The sequence below is a fragment of the Stenella coeruleoalba genome (assembly GCF_951394435.1).
Source record: "Stenella coeruleoalba genome assembly, contig: scaffold_110, whole genome shotgun sequence".
Taxonomy (NCBI): domain Eukaryota; kingdom Metazoa; phylum Chordata; class Mammalia; order Artiodactyla; family Delphinidae; genus Stenella; species Stenella coeruleoalba.
Genome location: NW_027646319.1, coordinates 1,055,072 through 1,074,419, shown reverse-complemented (window position 1 = coordinate 1,074,419; position 19,348 = coordinate 1,055,072). Strand labels below are relative to the sequence as shown.

At 44.1% G+C, this 19,348-nt stretch overlaps 1 long non-coding RNA gene across 1 annotated transcript in view; it reads left to right on the top strand.

Annotated features, from left to right (window-relative positions):
* The first annotated feature begins 2,629 nt into the window (after nucleotides 1–2,629).
* LOC307181173 overlaps nucleotides 2,630–19,348 on the top strand; it is a 209,773-nt gene continuing 193,054 nt past the window's right edge. The window contains exon 1 of the long non-coding RNA XR_013826065.1: nucleotides 2,630–2,664. This is a non-coding gene — a long non-coding RNA (uncharacterized lncRNA). The remainder of the gene's footprint in view (nucleotides 2,665–19,348) is intronic.

Here is a 19,348-nt window from a genome sequence, read left to right as displayed (position 1 = left end):
TGCAATTCCAGTCTACCTCCTGAAATCGGTTTCCTGCAATTCTGCCCCGCTTTCAAGTCCTCTTGGCAGCCTTACTTCAGTATATTTTTGGACGATAGCTGTCATTTATAACTCTGCAGGTTTGTGAATTACAGTGCCCCTGAGCTCCTTTCTTCAACTCGGTTTCTTTTGAGCTGGCCGCAACACCGCAGGATGGCTTCAGGCCCTAATCTGGTTCCAGTACGGCACGCTGAGCCTTTGATTATTTCCTCTTCCTGGTGGGAAATGAGAGTTAAATTTGCCCGTCCAGACACCTCCAGCTAGACTCTCATTGGTTCTCGCTATTCCTGTTCATCTTCCGCAGAAATTGCAAACTGGGCCAAACAGGAGGTTAAAAGGACTGACTCTCCAAGTGGGGAGAGTGTTAGTAAAGCGTCTGGAATGTTGCACCCGAGTACCAGGGGAGGAAAACTGAGACATATTTGAACACGTCTCCCGATCACATGGTTGATCATACTCTAGGTTCCACATGCATGTTTTAGCTGAAGGAAGAATACCTTAAACCTGGGTAGTTGAAACCCGTGGAATGGGTACCATGCAATATGACTTCAAAGGGTCTTCATTTGCTCACCGAACCTCTCCAATCCTATCACTGCTGCGTTTATGCCCCTGTACACATGCTTGATTCTCTTTCGGAGACATAGCAATCCATAGGTTTTAAGATACTTACAAGTCAGGTACATTCTTAGGCGTTTAATATGCGGTGTTGAGTCCATTTCGTTGAGCAAGGAGTAGCTCTTGTCTATTCCATATTTGGCTTAAGGAACTTTATCTGTGCTCATTTCAATCTCTGGTTTTATGCAGCACCCCAACTCACCTTTCCCCTTAAGCAAGCCTAAGTTGTTTTTCTAAATTTGAGACCCTGTTCTGTTCTGTAATTCAGTTCCTGTGTAGCCACGTTTCCATTCCGTGTATTACTGATATCTTATGATGTTTCTTTTTCTGTGTGACTTATTTCAGTTAGAATCATCATACGTGAATCCACTCATTGTGCTGCTAAGGGCCTGATGACACAGATTTCATTGCTGAGTGATATTGCTTTGTAAGTAAATACCACAACTTCTTTATCCATTTTTCACTTTCTGCGATGTTGAACTTGTACTGTAAACGAGGTTCTTGTAAACAGAGCCGTTTCAAACTTTGGGGTGGCTGTGTCTTTTTGATTTTAAATTCCCTAAGCTATAGGACCATAAGTGGAAGTGCCCTAGGCTCTGTTGCTTTGTTTTTTAGATGTTTCAGGAAACACCATACACTTCTCCCGAGTGTCTGTTGGCAATTTACATCCCGCCCATCAGCATAACAAGGCTCCCAGTTCTCCATGGCCTGTCCTGCCTTTCTGGATTTTGCACTTTTTTCAGATGGCCCTTTTGACCGGGGGGAAGTGAGACTTCATTGTAGTGCAGATTTCCTTTGCAAGCTTGCTTGGTTGGCCAAAAAGGGCGTATGCGTGTTTTCCTGAATATATTCAGGAAAAAACGCATACGCCCTTTTTGGCCAAGTGCATCACTGTGGACGTTCTGCCTCTTTTCCTATGCTTGAAATGCAATTCCTGTCTACCTCCTGAAATCGGTTTCCTGCAATTCTGCCCCACTTTCAAGTCCTCTTGGCAGCCTTACTTCAGTATATTTTTGGACGATAGCTGTCATTTATAACTCTGCAGGTTTGTGAATTACAGTGCCCCTGAGCTCCTTTCTTCATCTCGCTTTCTTGTGACCTGGCCGCAACACCGCAGGATGGCTTCCGGCCCTAATCTGGTTCCGGCATGGCACGCTGAGCCTTTGGTTAATTCCTCTTCCTGGTGGGAAATGAGAGTTAAATTTGCCCGTTCAGACACCTCCAGGTAGTCTCTCATTGGTTCTCGCTATTCCTGTTCATCTTCCGCAGAAATTGCAAACTGGGCCAAACAGGAGGTTAAAGGCACTGACTCTCAAAGTAGGGAGAGTGTTAGTAAAGCATCTGGAATGTTGCACCCGAGTACCAGGGGAGGAAAACTGAGACATATTTGAACACGTCTCCCGTTCACACCGTTGATCATACTCTGGGTTCCACATGCATGTTTTAGCTGAAGGAAGAATACCTTAAACCTGGAGAGTTGAGACCTGTGTAATGGGTACCATGCAATATGACTTCAAAGGGTCTTCATTTGCTCACCGAACCTGTCCAATCCTATCACTGCTGCGTTTATGCCCCTGTACAAACGCTTGATTCTCTTTTGGAGACATAGCAATCCATAGGTTTTAAGATACTTACTAGTCAGGTACATTCTTAGGCGTTTAATATGGGGTGTTGAGTCCATTTCGTTGAGCAAGGAGTAGCTCTTGTCTATTCCATATTTGGCTTAAGGAACTTTATCTGTGCTCATTTCAATCTCTGGTTTTATGCAGCACGTCAACTCACCTTCCCCGTTAAGCAAGCGTAAGTTGGTTTTCTAAACTTGAGACACTGTTCTGTTTTGTAATTCAGTTCATGTGTAGCCAAGTTCACATTCTGTGTATTAGTGATACCTTATGATGTTTCTTTTCTGTGTGACTTATTTCAGTTCGAATCATCATACCTGAAACCACTCATTATGCTGCTACTTGCCTGATGACATAGATTTCATTGCTGAGTGATATTGCATTGTACGTAAGTACCACAAATTCTTTATCCATTTTTCACTTTCTGCGATATTGAACTTGTACCATAAACGAGGTTCTTGTAAAGAGAGCCGTCCCAAACTTTGGGGTGGCTGTGTCTTTTTGATTTTAATTTCCCTAATCTATAGGACCATAAGCGGAAGTGCCCTAGGCTCTGTTGCTTTGTTTTTTAGATGTTTCAGGAAACACCATACACTTCTCCAGAGTGGCTGTTGGCAATTTACATTCCGCCCATCAGCATAAGAAGGCTCCCAGTTCTCCATGGCCTGTCGTGCCTTTATGGATTTTACACTTTTTTCAGATGGCCCTTTTGACCAGGTGGAAGTGAGACTTCATTGTAGTGCAGATTTCCTTTGCAAGCTTGCCTGGTTGGCCAAAAAGTGCGTATGCGTTTTTTCCTGAATATATTCAGGAAAAAACGCATACGCCCTTTTTGGCCAAGTGCATCATTTTCGAGTTTCTGACTCTCTTCATATGTTTTCAATGCAATTCCAGTCTACCTCCTGAAATCGGTTTCCTGCAATTCTGCCTTGCTTTCAATGCCTCTTCATAGCCTTACCTCAATATATTTTTTAAAAATAGTTGGCCTTTATAACTCTGCAGGTTTTTGAATTGCAGTGGCCCTTAGCTCCATTTTTTAGCTCTTATTTTTGTGGTCTTGCCCCGTAACCACAGGATTCCTTGAAGCCCTATTTTTCTTCTGGGGCACCTTGCTGTGCCTTTGGTTAATTCTTCTTACTGATGTGATATTAGAGTGACATGTGCCCATTGAAACCGCTACAGCTAGTTTCTCCCTGGTTACCCCTATTCCCATTCATCCTCTGCACTAACTGCAGACTGTGCGATACCAGAACTTAAAGGCATTGACTCCATGTGGGGATGTTGTTAGTAAAGCGGCTGGAATGTCGATCCGGAGCCCCAGGAGAGGAAAAATGAGGTGCGTTTTAGAAACCTTTCCCGATCATATGGTATACCAGTCGCTGGGTTTCCCAAGCATGGTTTAGCTGTAGGAAGATTCCCTTCAACCTGGAGTGTTGGGACCCTTGGACTGAGTAGCATGAAGTATTGCATTAAACTTTCGGCAGTTGCTCACCAAAGCTCACCAATCCTGTCAGCCCCAAGTGTCCAGCCTTATGTCTTATCCAGCTGTGGGTTTATATGTGGTCAATCCAGGTTGCATCACAGCCCCTGAGCGAATTTTGTAAGAATTTTTCTCTCTTTCATTGTTTCAGCGTTTTGTTTTTAAAATTTATTTCTATAATGGGGTTTAGCTCCTTTTCACTGCTGTGTTTGTGCCGCTCTGCACACACTTGATTCCCTTATGGAGATATATCAATACATGCGTTTTAAGATTCTTATTCCTCAGATATATTTCTCTGCGGTGTATAGGGTGTGTTGAGGCCTGTTCATTGAGCAAGGTGTAGATCTTGTCTAATACCTATTTGGTTTATTGAACGGTATCTGTGCTAATTTCAAACTCTGGTTTTATGCATCACCCCACCTCTCCTTTCCCCTTAAGCTGACATAAGTGTGTTTTCTAAATGTGAGACACTGTTCTGTTCTGTAATTCATTTCTTGTGCAGCCATATTTACCCTCCCTCTATAAGTGATATCTTATGATATGTTTCTTTTTCTGTTTGACTTATTTCAAGTAGTATTATCAGACCTAAATCCACTCTTTATCCTTCTACTAGCCTTATTACATTGATTTCATGGTGAAGAGATATTCCATTGTACATAAGTACCACATCTTCTTTATCCATTGTTCTCTTTCCTGGGATACTTAAGGTGTACTGAAGTTGAGGTTCTTGTAAACAGAGTAGCCCTAAACTGTGGTGTGCTTGTGTCTTGTTGATTTTTAGACTTCCCTAGATATACTCCCATGATTGGAAGTGTCCTATGCTCTGTAGCTCTGTTTTTTAGATGATTTAGGAACCACCATACACTTCTCCAGAGTGGCTCTCGGCAGTTCACACACTGCCCATCAGCGTATAAAGGCTCCCTGTTCTCCATGGCCTGTCCTGCATTTCTGGTTTTTACAATTTTTTAGGATGGCCCTTTTGACCGGTGGGAAGTGAGACTTCTTTGTTGTGCACATTTGCATTGCTTGCTTGCTTCGTTGCCCATAAAGTGCGTATGCGTTTTTTCCTGGATATAATCAGGAAAAAACGCATACGCCCTTTTGGGCCAACTGCATCATTGTCGAAATTCTGCCGCTTTTCATGTGCGTTAAAGACGAGTCCAATCTATCTCTTGAAATCTGTTTCTTGCAATTCTGTCTTGCATTCAGATCCTCTTCTTTGCCTTACCTCAACATATTTTTGGACGTTAGTTTTCATTTATAACTCTGCAGGTTTGTGAATTGCAGTGACCCTGAGCTCCATTTTTTAAGTTGCTCTTTTGTGAGCTGGCCTCAAACCCGCAGGATTGCTTCAGGCCCTATTTTGGCTCCGGCGAGGCAGGCTGAGCCTTTCTTTAATTCTTACTCTTAATGGGAAATTAGAGTGATATGTGCCCGTCCAAACCCCTACAACTCTTCTCTCATTGGTTCCCCCTCTTCCCGTTCATCCTCCTCACAATTTGCAAAATGTGTGAAACAGAAGTTTAAATGTGCTGATTCTCCAAGTGGGGAGATTCTAAGTAGCGTGGCTGGAATGGTGAACAGGAGCACCAGGAGAGGATAAATGAGGTGCATTTTAGACACATCTCCCGATCACATGGTGTACAGTCCTCTGGGTTTTCCATGCATGTTTTAGCTGTAGGAAGATCCCTTGAACCTGCAGATTTGGGACCCATTGAATGGGTACCAGGTAGTATTACTTTAAAGGGTGTGCATTTCCTCACCCAACCTCACATTTCTCTTAGCGCAAACAGTTTCCAGCCTTATGTCTCATCCTGCTGTGGGTCTAGATGTGTTCAATCCATGTTGCATCACCGTCCCTGAGGAAAAGTTGTAAGAGGTTTTCTCTGTCTCTCTGTCGTTTATTTTTTTCAATTTATTACTATATTGGTTACAGCTGATTTTCAAAGCTCTGTTTCTTGCTGCTGTACATCCACTTGATTCGCGTACAGAGAGACATCAATAAATTCTTTTTCAGATTCTTACCAGTCGTATATATTCTTTTCCGGTGACTTGAGTGTGCTGAGTGCAGTTCTTTTAGCTACCGTGTAGGCCTTGTTGATTATCAGTTTGGTATTTGGAATGGTATCTTTGCTAATTTCAACCTCCTGGATGATGCCTCACCCCTCCCCACCTTTCCCGTTTAGCAGCCTTATGCGTGTTTTCTACATATTTGACTATGTTTTTGTTTTGTAAGTTATTTCATGTGTAGCCATTTTGGATTCCACCTTTAAGTGATATCTTATGATATGTGTCTTTTTCTTTTTGAATTCTGTCACTTAGAATGATCATACGTAACTCCTCCGGAGTTGTTACAACTGGCCATATTTCATTGATTTCCAGGCTGAATAATATTCCACTCTACCTAAGTACCACATCTCTATCCATTTTTTCCCTCCAGAGACATTTAAGTTATATCCTAGTCGAGGATCTTTTAAACAGAGAGGGGGTAAACATTGGGGTGCCTGTGTCCTCTCGATTTTTGTTTTTCCCAAGATATACGCCCATGAGTGCAAGTGCCCTATGCTCTGTAGCTCATTTTTTAGATGCTTTAGTAAACACAATACACTTCTCCAGAATGGCCGTTGGCAATATACATTTCCACTATAAGTCTCACAGGGCTCCCTCTTCTCGTTGCCCTGTCCTGCATTTCTGTTGTTTACGCTTTATGAGGATGGCTCTTCTGACTGATGCGAAGTGATATCTTTTGTAGTATTGACTTCCAGTGCCCACCTGTTTGGTTGGCTAAAAAAGTGTATGCCCTTTTCTTGAATATATACAGAAAAGAACGCATACACCCTTTTTGGCCAACTGCAATGTTGGCAATGTTGGCAATGTTCAGCTCCTTTTCTTGTGCTTAATGGCGAGTCCTTTCTACCTCCTCAAATCCCTTTCCTGCCATTCTCCCTTGCTTACAAGTCCTTTTCTCTGACTTTCCTCAAGACATTTTTCAGTGATGGATATTTTCAACTCTGCAGTTTTGTGAATTTTACTGCCCCTGAGTTCCATTGTTCAACTCGTGTTTATGGGAACTGGCCACAAAGCAGCGGGATTTCCTCAAGCCCTATACTGTTTCCATGGGCAACCCTAGCCTTTGGTCAATTCGTCTTCCTGATTGGAAATTAGAGTGACATGTGCCTGTCTGAACACCTAGGACTTGTCTCTCATTGTTCCTCATCCTTCCGCTTCATCCTCTGGACAAATTCCAAACTGTACGCAACAGGATGTTGACAGTGCTGACATCTCCAAGTGGGGAGACTGTTAGTAAAGACGCTGGAGGGGTGAACCCGAGCACCAGGAGATGAGGAGATGAGATGCCTTTTCCAAACTCTTCCCGATCAGACGGTATACCATCCTCTGGGTGTGACAGACATGTTTTAGCAGTAGGAAGAGTCCCATTCATGTAAGGAGAACACCAGGGCTTTTTCAAAATCAGTGTCTCCCCGAAACCCAAACTGGGGAATTTTTTAAGCTACGGCTACACATATGTTCATTAAGGGCCTTGGGAAGCAGGCAGAGTCCAAACTTTAGATGATTGAAGTCTTCAGGGTCAGAAGCACTCACCACCAGCTTCCCTTAGGCTACACTTTAACTGTCATTGATAGATGATGTCAATAAAAATATCTATTCTTTTTCAGATTATTTCCCCTTATAGGTTATTGCAAAATGTTGAGTGTAGTTCCCTGTGCTATACAGTAGTTCCTTGTTGATGATCTATTTTATACATAGCAGTGTGTATGTGTTCATTCCAAACTGTTAATTGATCCCTCCTCCCACCTTTCCCCTTTGGTAATAATAAATTATAAGATTTTATACTTCTCAGAAATGGGGGAGCTGAAAGAGAGGTATCATTTTCAATGGAAAAGCATTTAAAACAAGATTGAAGGTTTAACCAAGATTATTAGCTGTACATCCTTGGAAAGAAATCACTTCGTTTCTCTAATATTGACCTGACAAATAAGACAAACCTTTTCACTGAACTTGCTTATAAAAAGTGATGGAAATATCAAATGGAAGTGTGAAAAACATCTTATTTTACCCGAGCCTTATACACTGTTCTATGTTAACTACAGTTTGGCTCACACATCTGTTCATTGAGGTTACAATAGTCTCAATTTCTGTTACTGATCCTCCAGAGTGGACCCCAACAAGTGTCCCCCTGCCCAGTGTCATTGGGGCCAACAGATCGAGACTGAGTTTGGTTCACAAGCAAAGGAAACTTTATATTTTGATCAGAGAATGGAGAGGTGAGAGCATGCACTACCCCGTGGGCTGTGGGCTGTGGGCTGTGGGCTGTGGGCTGGGCTGCTGTGTAGAGATCCTGTCAGAGTCAGTGGGAGGGAGGGAGGCGGCGGAGCTCTCGAGGGCCGGGTTGGCTGTAGCTCAGGCTCTATATCGTGGAGTCTGCACTGGGCCCCAGGAGCTGAGGTGTCGACCCAGCCATTCTGCACTAGGAAATCTGGTCTGAAGTGCCGGGTGTGGAACCTCTGCATGCGGGACCCTAGGAGCACGTGAAATTAGACAAAGCACAAAGGATAAAAAAGGTTAGACTTGACTTTATTGCCCAGATTCTATTTTTATCTCCCAGGGATTTTTAATGGGCTTTGCTGGGGACAAACCCCTCCTCTGCCTTTTGTCCCGTTCCTCATTCTTGGAGTGCTGAGGGTGCAGACCCTTCTTCTGTAACTGCTGAGTGCTGAGTTGGGAGCCCTCATACCCTGGGGCGAGGGTCAGAGCTTCTCCCCAGCAGCCTCCCGGTGACGTTGATTGTCCCCAGGACCCCTGCCTCCCTGCTCGTCCACCTGAGCACCAGCATTGGAAGTGTTATAGATTCTAATGACCTTTAAGGGTCCAGGAAAGAGATGTGCAGAGACGCTGTGGGGGCCGGTTTCACCCCGCCCCACATTTGTTCGGCCACCTTAGGCTGACCGTCTCTGCCAGCCTAGATGCTCTGACCAGTAGTCTGCGCTTTCTTCAGTTAGGCCCCTGAATTAACGTACAAACAGCACCAGGTGTCAGAGCCCTGCCCGCTCAACTCCCAGACAGTCCAGGGTCAGTGGTGACCAAGGACCATGATGGCTACTGAGTCAACAGCCTTTTGAAGTAAACAGGAGTCCAGCCGGTCTTATTGGCCACCATCATCACGGTGTCTGTAGGCTTTTCTATGGTGACAGTGTGGTATACTGTTCCCCCGCCAAGATTATTAGCTCCCCTCTGGGTGCAGTAAGTCCTGCAAGCAGTAGTCTACTCTTTTGGGACACACTCTTGTTGTTTTATGAGAGAAACTCCAGGTCAAGTGATGTTCACACGAGTCGTCATGGTGCCCTGTTGCCCCCGGTTATCTCTCTGGATGTTGGAGTTGGAGGGCCTCCTCACTCGAGGTCGGTGTGCCCACGGAGCGAACCCTGCAACTTCAGGGCATGGTTGGTGGTTAGGATCACCACGTGGGGTCCTTTTCCCTTAGGAGGGAGGTGGCCTTTTGGGCTGCTGATTTCCAGGTTTTTAGATACCGCCAGTATCTTGGCCAGATGTGGCAGTGGGCCAAGCCCCTTAGTGACCGTAGTTTATCCTACCTGGATGGCATTCTTGCATTGTTCCATTTCAAGCGGTCCCAGTTTTTGCACTAATTCTCCAATGGCGATTCACCTTTCACAGGGAATGTAAAGGTCAAAGGGTTTAGCTAAATTAGGGAGTTCCAGGGCAAGGGTCTGAATTGACTGCTCTTTCCATTCTTGAAAGGCCACTTCTGGATTCTATTCAAAAGGATCATCATCTTTTCCTTTCAGTGTTTCATATAGAGGCCCAGCTAGTAGACTGTAGTTAGGGATCCAGAAGCAGCAAACCCTGGCCTCCCCAGGAACCCCTAAGCTGTCTTCTAGTTTTAGAAAGGGGTAAGGCTGAAAATGGTTTCTTCCCTTTCCTGGGATGGGCTTCTCTGACCTTCTGTGAGAATGAAGCCCAGGCAGGTCACTGCAGTCTGTGATATTTGAGCTTTTTCTTGGACAACTTCTATCCTTTATTGGCTTGGTAGTTCAGAGGCCTCCTTAGTAGGGCTGGTGATCAGAATGTCGTCTGCATATTGAAGGAGGGTTTCCTTTTCCAGAGGTAGAACTTTTAGGTCTTTAGCTAAGCTTTCCCCAAAGATGGTGTGGGAATTTTTGCACCCTTGGGGCCAGACGGCCCGGAAGTATTGTTTTAGTTGTATGTGGAGTCCTGCCACTCACAAGCCAAAATTTCTTGTGACTCTGGGACTAATGGAATACAAAAGAAGGCATCATTGAAGACTAATACAGAATACCATGTCCTGGTGGTTGGTAGAATGACCAGCAGGGTGTAGGAATTAGGAGCAACTGGAGGTATATCCTCGGTGGCTTCACTGACTGTCCTGACATCCTTTACCAGGTCCCCAGCAGCCCATGGGGCTCTCGTGGTCAGACCAATCCCAGAATATGGAGCTCACCTGGGCAGGTACCCCACCCCCACCCCAGCCCACGGGGCTCTCGTGGTCAGGCCCCTCCCAGGATACAGAGCTACCCTTGCAGGTACCGTGGCAGGGCTGGGCACACAGGAACCGTGCACATAGCCCTCATTGCAGAGCACCCCCAGCTCACGTGTCGCTCAGAGCTGACACAGAGCACCTCAGAGCAGGACTTGAACTAACAAACAGCAGCTGCGACAGGTCTGTGACCCTGGGCATCACTCCGTGAGGCCTCCCTCCACCTGGTCTTCCAGAGACTTCCACTGCACCCGGGGCACCAGGCCTCTGTCTCCAACCACCACCCACCCCTCCTCTGCCTGACTCCTGGGTTCCTCTCATTAGGAGAGGGTTTTCTTGAAGTTGTCTCCCACTCATGGGCCAGATAAAATGATTAGAAAACAAGCCAAAGCTGCAGCCCCTTGTCTATCCTGACTCTCAGGAGCCCACACCTGTTCCTTGGACCTGGCCGGTTCAGCAAGTTCCATTTTCTGCAACTGTGAGCCCCTGAGGGGTGATGATTGGCTGACCTGGGCAGCCTTACCGTGCCAGCCAGCCCTCCCCAGGTGTGCCTGGGTTGAGATCAATATAAATACCACTCCAGGCAGCAAGAGCCCCTGCAGCCGTGCCTGACGCCATTTTCTCTGCCCTGTCAGCAGTCTCGGGGCTGGGCTGGTGGGAGGGAGTGAGAGGCCACGGCTTTGTGGGTGGCCCAGTGTGAGTGGGGCTCTGCTGGACTTTCTGCAGCAGTTGCCAGGCTGCCACCTGCTAAAGAAGAGGATGTGTCACCCATACCTGCTGCTGGAATTTCTCCCTGGGCAGAGGTGAGGAAGGAAAAAAGCAGTGGGGGCAGGGACAGGACGGGTATCTCAGGCAGGGAAATGGAAATCTTCCAGAAGAGCACCCAGGGCCAGGACCATCCTGGCTGGCCTGCAGGCACCAAGTCGGCCGGCATGCTGTCACTCGTGTGGCTCTATGGCCCTTCCTCTAGGCTTTCAAGTCCTTGTATATATTCAGGTGTTTTACCTGGGACGGGTGGGAATAGTTCAGCAGCAACTGGCCTGGGGCTCAGCTCACGTTTACTCACAGATGCCTCGGCACGGTGCCCCAGCTTTGCAATGAGGACGCTTGTTGCGTGGGGGCTGCTGGCTGAATGGGAGACGATTCCCCACCACTGACCAACTTCAGAATTGTTTACAACTGGAGCAAGTGCCCTGATACGGTTATCCTCTGTGTAACTGGTGGGTTCTGTGTTTTTTTTCTCTTTTTCGTTTTTGGTTCAAGGTAGATTTTATTCTTCTTTTTTGTATTTACAGATATAAGCATGGAAATAATTTATTCATATAAATACATGTATGTGCAGGGAATAATTGTTTTTTCTGTTTTATTTTTTAAATTTTACTTCTTTTTAATTTTGAATTTTATTTTATATTTTTATACAGCAGGTTCTTATTGGTTATCTATTTTATACATATAAATGTATACATGCCAATCCCAGTCTCTCAACTCCTCCCACCACCACCCCCCCAACAGCTTTCCCCCCTTGTTGTCCATACGTTTGTTGTCTACATCTGTTGCTCTATTTATGCCTTGCAAAACGGTTAATCTGTACAGTTTTTCTAGGTTCCACATATATGCATGAATATACAAGATTTGTTTTTCTCTTTCTGACTTACTTCACTCTGTATGACAGTCTCTAGATCCAACGACGTCTCTACAAATGACCCAATTTCATTCCTTTTCATGGCTTAGTAATATTCCATTTTATATATGTACCACAGCTTTATGCATTCGTCTGTCTGTGGGCATTTAGGTTGCTTCCATTACCTCGATATTGTAAATAGTGATGCAATGAACATTGCGGTGAATGACTCTTTTTGATTTATGGTTTTGTCTGGGTATATGTGCAGTACTGGGATTGCTGTATCATATGGTAATTCTATTGTTAGTTTCTTAAGAAATTCCATATTGTTCTCCATAATGACTGTATCAATTTATATTCCCAACAATAGTGGAAGAGGGTTCCTTTTCTCCACACCCTTTCCAGCATTTTTTGTTTGTAGATTTTCAATGATGCCTATTCTACCAGGTGTGAGGTGATACCTCATTGTTGAATCCATTTCATTGAGCAAGGGGTAGCTCTTGTCTATTACATATTTGGCTTATGGAACGGTATCTGTGCTAATTTCAAACTCTGCTTTTATGCAGCACCCCAACTCACCTTCCCCCTTAAGCAGGCATAAGTTGGTTTTCTAAACTTGAGACCCTGTTCTGTTTTGTAATTCAGTTCATGTGTAGCCAAGTTCACATTCCGTGTATTAGTGATACCTTATGATTTTTCTTTTTCTGTGTGACTTATTTCACTTAGAATCATCGTGCCTCAATGCACTCATTATGCTGGTACGGGCCTGGTGACATAGATTTCATTGCTGAGTGGTATTCTGTTGTACAGAAGTACCGCAACTTCTTTATCCATTATTTGCTCTCTGGGATATTTAACTTGTGCCGTAGAAGAGATTCCTGTAAAAAGAGCCGTCCCAAATTTTGGGGTTGCTGTGTCTTTTTGATTTTAATTTCCCTAAGCTATAAGACCATAAGTGGAAGTGCCCTAGGCTCTGTTTCTTTGTTTTTTAGATGTTTCAGGAAACACCATACACTTCTCCCGAGTGTCTGTTGGCAATTTACATCCCGCCCATCAGCATAACAAGGCTCCCAGTTCTCCATGGCCTGTCCTGCCTTTCTGGATTTTACACTTTATTCTGATGGCCCTTTTGACCGGGGGGAAGTGAGACTTCATTGTAGTGCAGATTTCCTTTGCAAGCTTGCTTGGTTGGCCAAAAAGGGCGTATGCGTTTTTTCCTGAATATATTCAGGAAAAAACGCATATGCCCTTTTGGCAAAGTGCATCATTGTGGACGTTCTGCCTCTTTTCCTACGCTTTCAATGCAATTCCAGTCTACCTCCTGAAATCGGTATCCTGCAATTCTGCCCCGCTTTCAAGTCCTCTTGGCAGCCTTACTTCAGTATATTTTTGGACGATAGCTGTCATTTATAACTCTGCAAGTTTGTGAATTACAGAGACCCTGAGCTCCTTTCTTCAACTCGCTTTCTTGTGAGCTGGCCGCAACACCGCAGGATGGCTTCAGGCCCTAATCTGGTTCCGGCACGGCACGTTGAGCCTTTGGTTATTTCCTCTTCCTGGTGGGAAATGAGAGTTAAATTTGCCCGTCCAGACACCTCCAGCTAGTCTCTCATTGGTTCTCCCTATTCCTGTTCATCTTCCGCAGAAATTGCAAACTGGGCCAAACAGGAGGTTAAAGGCGCTGACTCTCCAAGTTGGGAGAGTGTTAGTAAAGGGTCTGGAATGTTGCACCCGAGTACCAGGGGAGGAAAACTGAGACATATTTGAACACGTCTCCCGTTCACACGGTTGATCATACTCGGGGTTCCACATGCATGTTTTAGCTGAAGGAAGAATACCTTAAACCTGGAGAGTTGAGACCCGTGGAATGGGTACCATGCAATATGACTTCAAAGGGTCTTCATTTGCTCACCGAACCTCTCCAATCCTATCACTGCTGCGTTTATGCCCCTGTACACATGCTTGATTCTCTTTCGGAGACATAGCAATCCATAGGTTTTAAGATACTTACTAGTCAGGTACATTCTTAGGCGTTTAATATGGGGTGTTGAGTCCATTTCGTTGAGCAAGGAGTAGCTCTTGTCTATTCCATATTTGGCTTAAGGAACTTTATCTGTGCTCATTTCAATCTCTGGTTTTATGCAGCACCCCAACTCACCTTCCCCGTTAAGCAAGCGTAAGTTGGTTTTCTAAACTTGAGACACTGTTCTGTTTTGTAATTCAGTTCATGTGTAGCCAAGTTCACATTCTGTGTATTAGTGATACCTTATGATGTTTCTTTTCTGTGTGACTTATTTCAGTTCGAATCATCATACCTGAATCCACTCATTATGCTGCTACGGGACTGATGACATAGATTTCATTACTGAGTGATATTGCATTGTACGTAAGTACCACAAGTTCTTTATCCATTTTTCACTTTCTGCGATATTGAACTTGTACTGTAAACGAGGTTCTTGTAAACAGAGCCGTCCCAAACTTTGGGGTGGCTGTGTCTTTTTGATTTTAATTTCCCTAAGCTATAGGACCATAAGTGGAAGTGCCCTAGGCTCTGTTGCTTTGTTTTTTAGATGTTTCAGGAAACACCATACACTTCTCCAGAGTGGCTGTTGGCAATTTACATCCCGCCCATCAGCATAAGAAGGCTCCCAGTTCTCCATGGCCTGTCGTGCCTTTATGGATTTTACACTTTTTTCAGATGGCCCTTTTGACCGGGTGGAAGTGAGACTTCATTGTAGTGCAGATTTCCTTTGCAAGCTTGCTTGGTTGGCCAAAAAGGGCCTATGCGTTTTTTCCTGAATATATTCAGGAAAAAACGCATAGGCCCTTTTTGGCCAAGTGCATCATTGTCGAGTTTCTGACTCTCTTCATATGCTTTCAATGCAATTCCAGTCTACCTCCTGAAATCGGTTTCCTGCAATTCTGCCTTGCTTTCAATGCCTCTTCATAGCCTTACCTCAATATATTTTTTAAAAATAGTTGGCCTTTATAACTCTGCAGGTTTTTGAATTGCAGTGGCCCTTAGCTCCATTTTTTAGCTCTTATTTTTGTGGTCTTGCCCCGTAACCACAGGATTCCTTGAAGCCCTATTTTTCTTCTGGGGCACCTTGCTGTGCCTTTGGTTAATTCTTCTTACTGATGTGATATTAGAGTGACATGTGCCCATTGAAACCGCTACAGCTAGTTTCTCACTGGTTCCCCCTATTCCCATTCATCCTGTGCACTAACTGCAGACTGTGCGATACCAGAACTTAAAGGCATTGACTCCATGTGGGGATGTTGTTAGTAAAGCGGCTGGAATGTCGATCCGGAGCCCCAGGAGAGGAAAAATGAGGTGCGTTTTAGAAACCTTTCCCGATCATATGGTATACCAGTCGCTGGGTTTCCCAAGCATGGTTTAGCTGTAGGAAGATTCCCTTCAACCTGGAGTGTTGGGACCCTTGGACTGAGTAGCATGAAGTATTGCATTAAACTTTCGGCAGTTGCTCACCAAAGCTCACCAATCCTGTCAGCCCCAAGTGTCCAGCCTTATGTCTTATCCAGCTGTGGGTTTATATGTGGTCAATCCAGGTTGCATCACAGCCCCTGAGCGAATTTTGTAAGAATTTTTCTCTCTTTCATTGTTTCAGCGTTTTGTTTTTAAAATTTATTTCTATAATGGGGTTTAGCTCCTTTTCACTGCTGTGTTTGTGCCGCTCTGCACACACTTGATTCCCTTATGGAGATATATCAATACATGCGTTTTAAGATTCTTATTCCTCAGATATATTTCTCTGCGGTGTATAGGGTGTGTTGAGGCCTGTTCATTGAGCAAGGTGTAGATCTTGTCTAATACCTATTTGGTTTATTGAACGGTATCTGTGCTAATTTCAAACTCTGGTTTTATGCATCACCCCACCTCTCCTTTCCCCTTAAGCTGACATAAGTGTGTTTTCTAAATGTGAGACACTGTTCTGTTCTGTAATTCATTTCTTGTGCAGCCATATTTACCCTCCCTCTATAAGTGATATCTTATGATATGTTTCTTTTTCTGTTTGACTTATTTCAAGTAGTATTATCGGACCTAAATCCACTCTTTATTCTTCTACTAGCCTTATTACATTGATTTCATGGTGAAGAGATATTCCATTGTACATAAGTACCACATCTTCTTTATCCATTGTTCTCTTTCCTGGGATATTTAAGGTGTACTGAAGTTGAGGTTCTTGTAAACAGAGTAGCCCTAAACTGTGGTGTGCTTGTGTCTTGTTGATTTTTAGACTTCCCTAGATATACTCCCATGATTGGAAGTGTCCTATGCTCTGTAGCTCTGTTTTTTAGATGATTTAGGAACCACCATACACTTCTCCAGAGTGGCTCTCGGCAGTTCACACACTGCCCATCAGCGTATAAAGGCTCCCTGTTCTCCATGGCCTGTCCTGCATTTCTGGTTTTTACAATTTTTTAGGATGGCCCTTTTGACCGGTGGGAAGTGAGACTTCTTTGTTGTGCACATTTGCATTGCTTGCTTGCTTCGTTGCCCATAAAGTGCGTATGCGTTTTTTCCTGGATATAATCAGGAAAAAACGCATATGCCCTTTTGGGCCAACTGCATCATTGTCGAAATTCTGCCGCTTTTCATGTGCGTTAAAGACGAGTCCAATCTATCTCTTGAAATCTGTTTCTTGCAATTCTGTCTTGCATTCAGATCCTCTTCTTTGCCTTACCTCAACATATTTTTGGACGTTAGTTTTCATTTATAACTCTGCAGGTTTGTGAATTGCAGTGACCCTGAGCTCCATTTTTTAAGTTGCTCTTTTGTGAGCTGGCCTCAAACCCGCAGGATTGCTTCAGGCCCTATTTTGGCTCCGGCGAGGCAGGCTGAGCCTTTCTTTAATTCTTACTCTTAATGGGAAATTAGAGTGATATGTGCCCGTCCAAACCCCTACAACTCTTCTCTCATTGGTTCCCCCTCTTCCCGTTCATCCTCCTCACAATTTGCAAAATGTGTGAAACAGAAGTTTAAATGTGCTGATTCTCCAAGTGGGGAGATTCTAAGTAGCGTGGCTGGAATGGTGAACAGGAGCACCAGGAGAGGATAAATGAGGTGCATTTTAGACACATCTCCCGATCACATGGTGTACAGTCCTCTGGGTTTTCCATGCATGTTTTAGCTGTAGGAAGATCCCTTGAACCTGCAGATTTGGGACCCATTGAATGGGTACCAGGTAGTATTACTTTAAAGGGTGTGCATTTCCTCACCCAACCTCACATTTCTCTTAGCGCAAACAGTTTCCAGCCTTATGTCTCATCCTGCTGTGGGTCTAGATGTGTTCAATCCATGTTGCATCACCGTCCCTGAGGAAAAGTTGTAAGAGGTTTTCTCTGTCTCTCTGTCGTTTATTTTTTTCAATTTATTACTATATTGGTTACAGCTGATTTTCAAAGCTCTGTTTCTTGCTGCTGTACATCCACTTGATTCGCGTACAGAGAGACATCAATAAATTCTTTTTCAGATTCTTACCAGTCGTATATATTCTTTTCCGGTGACTTGAGTGTGCTGAGTGCAGTTCTTTTAGCTACCGTGTAGGCCTTGTTGATTATCAGTTTGGTATTTGGAATGGTATCTTTGCTAATTTCAACCTCCTGGATGATGCCTCACCCCTCCCCACCTTTCCCGTTTAGCAGCCTTATGCGTGTTTTCTACATATTTGACTATGTTTTTGTTTTGTAAGTTATTTCATGTGTAGCCATTTTGGATTCCACCTTTAAGTGATATCTTATGATATGTGTCTTTTTCTTTTTGAATTCTGTCACTTAGAATGATCATACGTAACTCCTCCGGAGTTGTTACAACTGGCCATATTTCATTGATTTCCAGGCTGAATAATATTCCACTCTACCTAAGTACCACATCTCTATCCATTTTTTCCCTCCAGAGACATTTAAGTTATATCCTAGTCGAGGATCTTTTAAACAGAGAGGGGGTAAACATTGGGGTGCCTGTGTCCTCTCGATTTTTGTTTTTCCCAAGATATACGCCCATGAGTGCAAGTGCCCTATGCTCTGTAGCTCATTTTTTAGATGCTTTAGTAAACACAATACACTTCTCCAGAATGGCCGTTGGCAATATACATTTCCACTATAAGTCTCACAGGGCTCCCTCTTCTCGTTGCCCTGTCCTGCATTTCTGTTGTTTACGCTTTATGAGGATGGCTCTTCTGACTGATGCGAAGTGATATCTTTTGTAGTATTGACTTCCAGTGCCCACCTGTTTGGTTGGCTAAAAAAGTGTATGCCCTTTTCTTGAATATATACAGAAAAGAACGCATACACCCTTTTTGGCCAACTGCAATGTTGGCAATGTTCAGCTCCTTTTCTTGTGCTTAATGGCGAGTCCTTTCTACCTCCTCAAATCCCTTTCCTGCCATTCTCCCTTGCTTACAAGTCCTTTTCTCTGACTTTCCTCAAGACATTTTTCAGTGATGGATATTTTCAACTCTGCAGTTTTGTGAATTTTACTGCCCCTGAGTTCCATTGTTCAACTCGTGTTTATGGGAACTGGCCACAAAGCAGCGGGATTTCCTCAAGCCCTATACTGTTTCCATGGGCAACCCTAGCCTTTGGTCAATTCGTCTTCCTGATTGGAAATTAGAGTGACATGTGCCTGTCTGAACACCTAGGACTTGTCTCTCATTGTTCCTCATCCTTCCGCTTCATCCTCTGGACAAATTCCAAACTGTACGCAACAGGATGTTGACAGTGCTGACATCTCCAAGTGGGGAGACTGTTAGTAAAGACGCTGGAGGGGTGAACCCGAGCACCAGGAGATGAGGAGATGAGATGCCTTTTCCAAACTCTTCCCGATCAGACGGTATACCATCCTCTGGGTGTGACAGACATGTTTTAGCAGTAGGAAGAGTCCCATTCATGTAAGGAGAACACCAGGGCTTTTTCAAAATCAGTGTCTCCCCGAAACCCAAACTGGGGAATTTTTTAAGCTACGGCTACACATATGTTCATTAAGGGCCTTGGGAAGCAGGCAGAGTCCAAACTTTAGATGATTGAAGTCTTCAGGGTCAGAAGCACTCACCACCAGCTTCCCTTAGGCTACACTTTAACTGTCATTGATAGATGATGTCAATAAAAATATCTATTCTTTTTCAGATTATTTCCCCTTATAGGTTATTGCAAAATGTTGAGTGTAGTTCCCTGTGCTATACAGTAGTTCCTTGTTGATGATCTATTTTATACATAGCAGTGTGTATGTGTTCATTCCAAACTGTTAATTGATCCCTCCTCCCACCTTTCCCCTTTGGTAATAATAAATTATAAGATTTTATACTTCTCAGAAATGGGGGAGCTGAAAGAGAGGTATCATTTTCAATGGAAAAGCATTTAAAACAAGATTGAAGGTTTAACCAAGATTATTAGCTGTACATCCTTGGAAAGAAATC